Source organism: Musca domestica, unplaced genomic scaffold, assembly GCF_030504385.1.
Source record: "Musca domestica strain aabys unplaced genomic scaffold, Musca_domestica.polishedcontigs.V.1.1 10, whole genome shotgun sequence".
NCBI lineage: Eukaryota > Metazoa > Arthropoda > Insecta > Diptera > Muscidae > Musca > Musca domestica.
Window position 1 is genome coordinate 4923199 of NW_026712115.1, and position 11076 is coordinate 4934274.

Consider the following 11076-nt stretch of genomic DNA (forward strand, 5'->3'; position numbering starts at 1 on the left):
TACAATGATGCTGAAAGACAAGATATCGGGTACATAGCAAAATAGGTAAATCGATATGAACAAGAAACTGTTGTTACTTATGAGCCAAGAGCCGCTGGATTGAGTTGGACAGTTTTCACAAGTTCGGAATGTCGTCAAATTTTTATCGCAAGCCATTTTTTCATATTTGACTTACAATTGATTTCTACATTTTTAATATTTTTTACACCCTGCAACACTATGTGTTGGGGGTATTATATTCAGGTCGCAAATATCGTCCGATTCTCACAAAATTTTGCATGGAGGTAGAGTTAGGATCAGAATATAAGCCTATTGTTTTGAAGATGTATATATAGGGGTTCAAATGGACCAACAAAAATTAAAATTTTCCGCTCTACGAGTCACAAATTAAAATCAATCGACACAGAACTTTGCATGAGGAGAGAGTTAAGGACGAGGCAGAAGTCTAGCATTTTGGAAATAGCTTTTTAAGTGAAAATTTTTTGAATGGGGCAAATGTCTCGGTCAAAACTCAAAGGTAACATTTGTGCAACACTGTATAGAATATTATCTCAAAAACCTCGATTAAAACCGGGTTGCACCTTAGGAGGTTTTCTAATATATACTATAGTGTTGTAGGGTATAACATGGTCGGCCCTGCACGACTATAGCCTTTGCTTACTTGTTTACAAAATTAAGTTCCTCGCTTTATTTCCAGCGCACAATGACCAACAAAATCTCCGGATACCAATCCGTCGGACCATTGTGTCCGGAGTATTTTGGAAAGCAAGGTTGGCACTAAAAAATACCAAAAAGTCGATCACCTCAAGCAATCGCTTCGCTGGGCATGGGCCAAAATACCGGAGAACAACATTCGGGCAGCGTGTGACGGTTTTATTGGTCGTTTGAAGGCCATAATTCGTACCAAAGGTGACCGATTCAAGCAAATTTAAACTTATTCTAAAATTTGATGCTATTTCCGACATTTTCTGCTTTCATTCAATAACATTTTAAAAAAATGTAAAAATTATGGCGTTTGATTTGTTGCATTTATTTTTATCTCACTCTGTATTTTCCATCTGATTTATTATTTTTGACCTCCGCAGCCGTAATATGCACTAAGTAACAATGATATTTGGTATATTATCCCAAATTCATATTATCAAACACCTTTGCTAAATTTTCTCCGTGATCATAATTGTATGATTTAGTTCTCACAAATGCAAATTGGTGTAGGGTATAATAAAGTCAGGCAGCCCGATTTTAAGGTTTTCTTTATTGGTTTAAAGGTAACTCTACAAAATATACCTAATGTCGTATGGTTTCATAGCCCGTCTATGCCCTGTTTTTTTAATGTTTTCTCCATTATATGCTGGAGCGTATTAAAAGTTTGGCCCGACCGAAGTCTTTTTTGTTCCTTTTGTTTTTTCCTTTTGTTTGAACTCTTGCACACTTCAGATTAATTGGTTTGAAGAAAAAGTTCGTTAATTGATATTCAAGAGTAAACGTCAGCGAAATGATGCCATGTTCAGTGTGTACTTTCTGTTTGAAGACAGCCAGACACAAAAGATGTTGGTCTCAAGCAAATACTGAAGCTGAACAGATATGATGACTGAACCGCTATGGGGTTTTATGCTGTTCCTTGAACCGTATTTTCATTTGTCTCGCTGTACATCATCTTTGTTTGAGTTTTCTTCTATTATTTGGGAGTTTGGGGAAATTCAATCAATGTAAATAGTGTAAGTTTCGGAAGTGGGTTGTTGTTGGTTGCAAATGTTGGTTCTGATGTGTCACACAAAGTCAGTGAGAATTAAAATATTGGGTCAAAAATAAAAAAAAATAATTTCAGTTGAATTGTTTTTTTTTTTTTAATTGAATAATTTGTTTCTTAGTTATGTAATCAATTTAAAATTATTTATTATACTATTATGTACTTTAAAGCTAATATTTTATTAAAATTTTATTAATTAAGATAACAAATTAAATAGCGTTTGCGAAAATAAAAATTCACAAATATCCATTTTATTGGAATAAAATGTCCACATCAATAGTTTTGTTGCGTGGCAATTAATTTTCTTTGCTGCACTTAGTTTTTGCACCCTTTGGGTGGATTGACTACCTCACCTGGAAAATTCTGTCAGCCAACTAAAATTTAATGAGTTTTCAGAACAAACTTCGTACAAACAAGACGAAAAATATGTTCAACTATTCGATCCTGCAGATACACAAATACAGCTACAGTCATTAGCCAGTCAATAATGTTGAAACTTTTGCAAACTTAGATCTTAGAAGAAAAGTGCATAATTTCCCCGTCTTTTGTGCTTCATTTCGTGTCCTAAATGCAAAATGAATGTTTTCTATAATTACTTTCTCTGTCGTATTGCTTCGAAGTTGCCATTCAATGACTTTATTGGACTACTCAGGACGTGCATAGGAAAAAATTAGTAATAGATTAGTTTGAGGTACACTGGCGCATTGGAGGAGATAAGTTTCATTGATGGAAAATATTCATTAGAAAATTTTCCCCATACATTACCTTTTAAAATGAAGTTTTCATTTAGAATGCCAATCCTAGTATGTATACGCACCAAAAAAAAAAAAAAAAAAAAAAAAAAAGAACAAGAAAAAATGAAATTAATTTTAAATATGAATATTTTTTGAAGGGTAATTATGACTTAAGTAGGTACATCCAAATCTAACTCGATTCGAATTAAATGGCTATATATTAACAAGTAAAAAAGCTGTAAGTTCAGCCGGGCCAAACTTTTAATAACCTTCCTGCATTTGGAACGAATTTGGTCATTTTCAAAAATAAAATCCGTTAAAAGTTCTATTAAATCCCCAAAAATACCGAATGTAGCCGTTATATCAGAGTCTAAATGACGACGTGGTCCCGCATAGGCAACTTTTTTAATAATCCATTCATCCATAATATTCAAATGCGAAACTTGAAAAAAATTCGGTGTATAATGTAGATAAAATAAACAAAATACAGAATATAGGGAGGTATCGTTATATTGGGGCTTTACGAAGACCTGGACCGCACAGACATTTTTCTATCTTAGGCTTCAAATACAAAATTTGAAAGAATTCCGGTGAATAATGTCGCTAAAATCATCAAAATACCGAATATCGGGAGGAATCGTTATATGGGGGCTATACGAAGACGTGGATCTGCACAATCTCCTGTCATTGATTGTAGCATCCAATACGAACATCAAATATAAAATGTGAAATAATTCCGGTAAATAATGTCGCTAAAATCATCAAAATACTGAATATCAGAGGGTACCGTTATATGGGGGCTATTCGAAGACGTAGACCTGCACAATCAATTTTCTGCCATAGGCTGTAGTATCCATTACGAACTTCAAATGCCAAATTTGAAAGAATTCCGGTGAACAATGTAGCTAAAATCATCAAAATACCGAATATCGGTTGGTACCATTATATGGGGGCTATACGAAGACGTGGACCTACATGCCCCATTTTCAATACCAAAAGTCCTGCCCATTTGAGTAAAATTTTATCAACATACTTCATTTCGTTCGGAAGCTAGAGTGGTTTCCACAGACGGACGGACATTACTAAGTCGACACAGAATTTTATGCTGATCAAGAATATATATACTTTGTGGGGTCTAAAGTGTATATTTCGAGGTGTTACAAACGGAATGACAAACTTAATATACCCTTCATACTATGGTGGAGGGTATAAAAACGAACCGGACACAAAACCTACTAGAATTCAATTCGCATTGCTATTTTATCGTCTTCTGCAGTTGTATTCAAATCAAGGCTGATTTTAATGCAAGCCTAGCACCACTATATCCATGGAAAGGACTTACAAAAAACAACGAGTAAAGGAAAGTGTGTATCTAGCCGCAAGTAAATGCAAAAGTTTGTTTAGAGAACTTTAGTTTAAATGTTGGTCCATGTACTACAATAGGAGGAACTCTTTTACAACTTGACACAACTCTACGGATGGTTAAATAAAGTGTGTGCATTCAATGTATCATCAAGATCTGTAAAATGATGTGCCTAAAATTGCATCAAATTTCTAATACACACATGTTACATACAATGCTGAAGTCCTAGGAAACTGTTTAGATTTCTGTACATTGGTATGTGAATTTGTTTTATAGCCCATATGAATCACAGGGAATACTTTTTGAGGCGTTTTGTGAAAATTTCTATGACTTGTGTCATGGAACTCCATTTAACTTTTTATTACACAATGGTATATGCAACATCTGACAACTAGGCCACATAGTCGGATGTAATTCACAGCTGCGATAGCACGTATATATTAAATGGCAACATATAAAATGTGAAAAAAGTAAAAGAAGCGTGCCTTGTAACCCTACTTGAAGGGTTGGAAAACACTTACAGAAAAATACAAAATGGCTAAACGGACGGCAAAATTCATAAGTAAAAGTAAATAAGAAATTTTATTAGAAGGCACATACAGGGTGAGATAAAAAAAAAACTTCAACAAAGTCAAACGCCATAATTTCTACATTTTTTGATTTATTGAATGAAAGCAAAAAATGTCGGAAATAGAATTACATATTCGAATAAGTTTAGATTTGTTCGAATAGGTCAACTTTGGCACGAATTATGGCATTCACAGCAGCCCGAATGTTGCTCTGCTATATTTTGGCCCATTTTTTCTTTTTGTTGCGGTGTAAGTTCTTGCACTGTTTGGAATTTCAATGGTCTTACCCCGAACTCATTTTTTAATATTTGCCGAATGGAATATTGGGATATGTTCAGCTCAGGAGCCATTTTTCGGTCACTGCGACGTGGGTTTCGATCAAGTCGCTTCTTTACTTTTCGAACCATTTCTGCTGTTGTTGCTGTTTTCTTCCGTCTACTTCCTTGACGTCGGTCTACGGTCTACATCGGTAACGAACGATGATACGAAACACAAAAAATTTATTCACATTTAAATGCTGGAGGGCTCTAACGATAGCCACTTGTGCTTTTCCACCCAAATATAAAGAAATCACACTCATAAATAAATAAATTTTTTCTAGAAAATTCACACCAAATTGCTTTTGTACGCTTGTAAACAATATAATGAGCTGTGACTGGAATATTTTCTAGAGTTTTCGGACGAATGGCTTAGAAATGACAGCAGTCTTAAGTTGGTTGCAGTTTTTTATCTCACCCTGTATACCAAGTCTATAAAATTATTTTTGAACATTGAAAAGGATTGCTTGTCAAGTCTGTGGGCTATTTTCACCTTTCTCTATATCAAAGTAGACAAAGACATTGGAAAACAGAAAAACGTGACTAATACTCTGTGTTTCATAATTTTACATGTATTGCTATTTTAACATCTAAATTCTGTCTATGGTTTTCTCATACAGATCAGTCGACTATTAATTATACCCTCCACCATAGTATGGTGGGAATAACAAGTTTATCATTCCGTTTGTAACACTTCGAAATATACATTTTAGGCTTTTTAAAGTATACATATTCTTGATCAGCATAAAATTCTATGTCGATTAAGCGGTGTCTCTTGGTATTGAAAATGTCCATGTAGGTCCACGTTTTGGTACAGCCCCCATATAATGGTACATCCCGATATTCGGTATTTTGGTGATTTTAGCGGCAATATTCACCGAAATTGTTTCAAATTTGGTATATGAAGTTCGTAATGGATACTACAGCCTAAGACAGATAATTGTCTGTGCAGGTCCATGTCTTCGTATAGCTCCCATATAACGGTACCTCCCGATATTCGGTACTTTGTTGATTTTAGCGACATTATTCACCGGAATTCTTTCAAATTTGGTATTTGATCTTCGCAATGGATACTACAGCCTATGACAGGAGATTGTCTGTGCAGGTCCACGTTCCGATATTCGGTATTTGGATGATTTTAGCTACATTATTACCGATTTTTTTAAGTTTCGCATTTGAATATTGAAATGGCTTATGACCAATGTTACCTATGTAGGTCCATGTCGTCCTATAGATCCTAATATATCAGCTACATTCCGTATTTTTAAGATTTTAACAGAATTTTTAACGGATTTTATTGTTTTTGAGAATTGCCAAATTCTTTTCAAATAGTATAAGATATTCAAAGTTAGAACCGGCCGAACTTACAGCTTTTTTACTTGTTATACCCTACACCAAATTCTTTTCAAATAGTATAAGATATTCAAAGTTAGAACCGGCCGAACTTACAGCTTTTTTACTTGTTATACCCTACACCACAAAGTGGTCTAGGTATTATGTCTTTGTGCATTTGTTTGTAACAGGCAAAAGGAAACGAGATAGACCCATAGTTCCTTTTGATGATCTGCATAGAATCACATTTTGAGTCGATTTATGCATGTCCGTCCGTCTGTCCATGTATTTTTGTAAACAAAGTACAATTCGCATTTATTGCCCTATCCAGATGAAATTTTGCACAAATCATTTGTTTGGCCCCAGGACGAACCCTATTGAAATTAGAGATAATCAGTCAAAATTTAGATATATCTTCGTCCGATTTGCCTTTATATCAGTCCGAGTAATATGTAATTTTGCACGTACGATCAGATTGGACCTGAAAATAAGTATGCCAAATTTGATCGAAATCGGTTCAGATATAGCTATAGCTCCCATATATATTGTTCATCCGATTTGTTGTATTTGTTACCTACAGCCGTAATATGCACTATGTAACAACAATATTTGGAGAAATATATCAATGCAGCTCAGAAATACATTTGCTAAATTTTGTCGAGATCGGTTCAGATTTGGTTATAGCTCCCATATATAACTTCGTCCGATTTACCTTTGATTGTGCACCAAACGTCTAATATTTGCCCAAATTGGATGAAACTTGGCACTTACGACCGAATTGAATCTAGAAGCTAGTATGTCAAATTTGAAAATCGGTTCAGATATAGCTATAGCTCCCATATATACTGTTTATCCGATTTGTCATATCCCAATCGAAACCGACCTCGATAAAATTTGGCAAAAATATTTCTGTTACGGAGTGCATATTACGGCTGTGGGTAACAACACAGCCGTAATATGCACTCCGTAACAGAAATATTTTTGCCAAATTTTATCATAAAGTCGGCCCCGCCCGACTTTAAGACTTTCTTTACTGGTTTTCGTACTTTGTTATTGAATCCCCTGAGAGCCTTTATGGGAAAAACTCACCATTGTCCAAATAATTCTGGTAAAATCAATTTAACATTAATTTTTCAAAAAATTGTTGCAGCTTTTCCTTGAAAAAATTGTGCAGTTTTCTTAAAAAAAATAAGTATTTAAATCCTGCACCAAAAGGTGGTCAGGGTATCATGTCTTTGTGCATTTTTTGTAACAGGCAAAAGAAAACGAGATAGACCCATAGTTTCTTTTTCTGATCTGCATAGAACACATCCTAGTCGATGTATGCATGTCCATCCGTCCGTCCGACTGTCCATGTATTTTCATAAACAAAGTAAGGTCGCATTTATTGCCAGATTCAGATGAAAATTTGCACAAGTCATTTGTTTGACCCAAGGACAAACCCTATTTAAACTGGAAAAAATCAGCCAAACTTTAGATATAGCCCATATATGTCTTCTTCCGATTTTCTTTTTATTGTGCACCTAACGTGTAATATCAGCCCAAATAGTATTGAACTTTGCACATAGGACCAAGTTATAGCTCCCATATTCATTAATCATCCAATTTGTTATACTTGTTCTCCGCAGCCGTAATATGCATTCCGTAACAACGATATTTGGGGAAATACATTAAATACAGCTTATAAATATCTTTACCGATTTTATCGAGATCGATTCAGATATGGATATAGCTCCCACATATATTAGACTTTTATTGTGCACGTAACGTGTAATATTACCTCAAAGGGGGTAGAATTTAGCACTTACTACCAAATAGAGATTAGAAACAAATATGTCAAACTTGGTGAAATTCGGCTCAGATATAGCTATAGCTTCCATATATATGTCCTCCGCAGCCAAAAAACGCCCTCCGTAACAACGATAATCGAGGAAACTTTTCAAATAAAACTCAGAAATACCATTGCCAAATTTTATCGAGACCGGTTCAGACGAGGATATAGATACCATGCATATATACAGGATGAGATGAAAAAACTGCAAACAATTTCAGGTGTTATTTCTAAGCCACTACAAGCGTACAAAAGCATTTTGTGAGAATTTTCTAGAAAAAAGTCATTCGTGATGGAATTCAAGCGTGATGGTGCGATTTCTTTATATTTTGCTGGAAAACCACAAGGGGCTATCGTTAGAGCAATCCGGCATTTAATTGTGAATAAATATCTTGTGTCTCGTAGCATCGCTCGTTACCGTGATACTGGGAGCGTAGACCGTGTAATATTTATTGTTGGATTATCTAAAAAAATGGGTTTAAAATGTTAGAATGATGAACGTATATGGTAAACCCACTGTTTGTTACCCTACATTACCTTTTGGACCCTTTAAATCAAACCCTTAGAATTCAATTCAATACATGATTACAAAAATCATTGATTTATTGAAAAAAAAATTCCATTAGAGATTAAAACGAATTAAATACTAACTATTATTTCCTTAACCATTATTCAAATCCAGAAATGATTTTAACCAAAAATTAAATTCACAACTTAAAAAGTTAATACAGGTTAAGGTAAAATTGTTATCAACAAACGCAATAATTTAATGATTATCCTAGAATTTATAAAGTTATTCTTTCAAAAAAAAATCAAAATTTAATTATTTTAAGACGGTCTGTCTTATCCCAAGAGGAATTTATAATACCGATATAAAAAAACATTATAGATAAATAATATATTTTCTTAGAAAAATGTAATTTTAAGAATTTTAAAATGATTTAAGTTAATGCGATAAACGTGTGAAACATATTGGCTGAAACATTTGATGAAAATTAAAAAAAAAATGTTATTTGTATATAAGAGGCAAAATTTATGGGTATTGATGTGTATCATTTTTTTCTATCCTTTTACATATCACCGTTCCCCAAAGGTAAAATCAGCTTTTGGGTCATTGAACTCTTTTCTGATGAGTATACACACATATACACACATAAATTTGACAAGAAAATTCGTCAAAAAATATTTTATACCAAATAACAAAAAGACAATGATTACCGGCTGATTGTTGGATGGATATGTATGAGAAACTAAGAAAAAGTATTAAAAATACTAAAGAAAACAAGTAAAAAAGCTGTAAGTTCGGCCGGGCCGAACTCTTAATACCCTCCACCATTTTGTACAAATTTGGCAATTTCCAAAAAATAAAATCCGTTAAAAATTCTGTTAAAATCTTAAGAATACCGAGTGCTTATACGACGACGTGGGCCTGCATAGGCATATTTTGTCATAAGTTGTTACAATAATTTAAATGTGAATCTTGAAGAAAAATCTGTTTATAATGTAGTTAAAATCATTAAAATACCGAATACGGGGAGGGGGGTACCGTTATATGGGGGGTATTCGAAAACGTGGACCTGCACAGACAATTTTCTGGCATGGACTGAAGTATCCATTACGAACTTCACATGCGAAATTTGAAACAATAAATAATGTCCCTAAAATCATCAAAATACTGAATATCGGGGGCTACGGTGTATGGGGCTATATGAAGATGTGGACCTGCACAGAAAATTTTCTGTCTTAGGCCATTATGAACTTCAAATTTGGAACGATTTCGCTAAATAATGTCGCTTAAATCATAAAAATACCGAAAATCGGGGGTACCCTTATATGGGGGCTATACGAAGACGTGGACCTACATGGCTCATTTTTTGATTTACGATGTAGTATCCATTACGAACTTCAAATGCCAATTTGAAACAATTCCGATGAATAATGTCGCTAAAATCATCAAAATACCGAATATCGGGAGGTACCATTATATGGGGGCTATATGATAACTTGGACCTACATGGCCCATTTTCGAACTTAACCTGCCTACTGGCAAAATATACATGTGTGCAAAATTGTAGCCTTTTATCTCAATTTGTTCGAAAGATAGCGTGATTACAACAGACAGACAGACGGACAGACAGACAGACAGACAGACACACAGACAGACAGACAGACAGACGGACATGGTTAAATCGCCTTAGAATTTTACGCTGATCAACAATATATATACTTTGTTGGGTCTGACATGAGTATTTCGAGGAGTTACAAACGGAATGACAAAATGAATATACCCTCCATAGTATGGTGGAGGGTATAAAAATCAAAGCAAAAAATAACAAACAGATTTGAAGTTAATGTTAGTATGGTGATGCAGGGCTTTTCAAACTGTAACCCACCAAAGAGCGAGTTAACAGACTTGTACTGATGTTAACAGTGGTTGGTCAGGTAACATAGCACACACCACAGCATATTAATCCAATCAGTACAGCACTATCTTTGATCAGCAGGAAATAAAGAGGAGCAAATACAAATGAGTCAGTTGTTGAGTTAACCTCTAAATACCAATATTAATAATTAATACAGATTTTTTTAAAAGGACTTTAAACAATATATGTATATACAAAAAAAAAAAAACAAGTAAGCAAAGGCTACAGTCGAGCGGGACCGACCGTTGAATACCCTACAACACTATAATAAACGATACAGTTTATATAGGCGAGATACTCGAAAGAATTCCACAAGATATTGTGACAAATAATAAAAGAAAACCATCCGGATTCGTTCTCTAATTTTCGAATAATAGCAACTTAAACTAATTTGCTCATTTCCAATTTATTGATAGATGTTGCACGTAAATGGTCTTCCTAGATCTGGAACCAATATTTCCCAAAGTCCTATAATCTCTCAGAAGTGGCAAAAGATTACACATTTATTACTGGTTTTTGACTGAAACGCATATATATGAGATACAGCCATTTGACTATATTCTTCAACGAAATCAGCGTTAACGAAATAGTCAGAAGTGCGTCTTTCCTGTATTTGTGAATTCTCCAAAAAGTCACTGGAATGGACATTTTCGTATTTTGTCTACAAAAGTTGGCAAATTATTTCACACAATGAATATTTTTGGATGGCCATCCAAAACTGCTTGGCTTTTGCAATGTCCGGTAACCTCCATTCAAA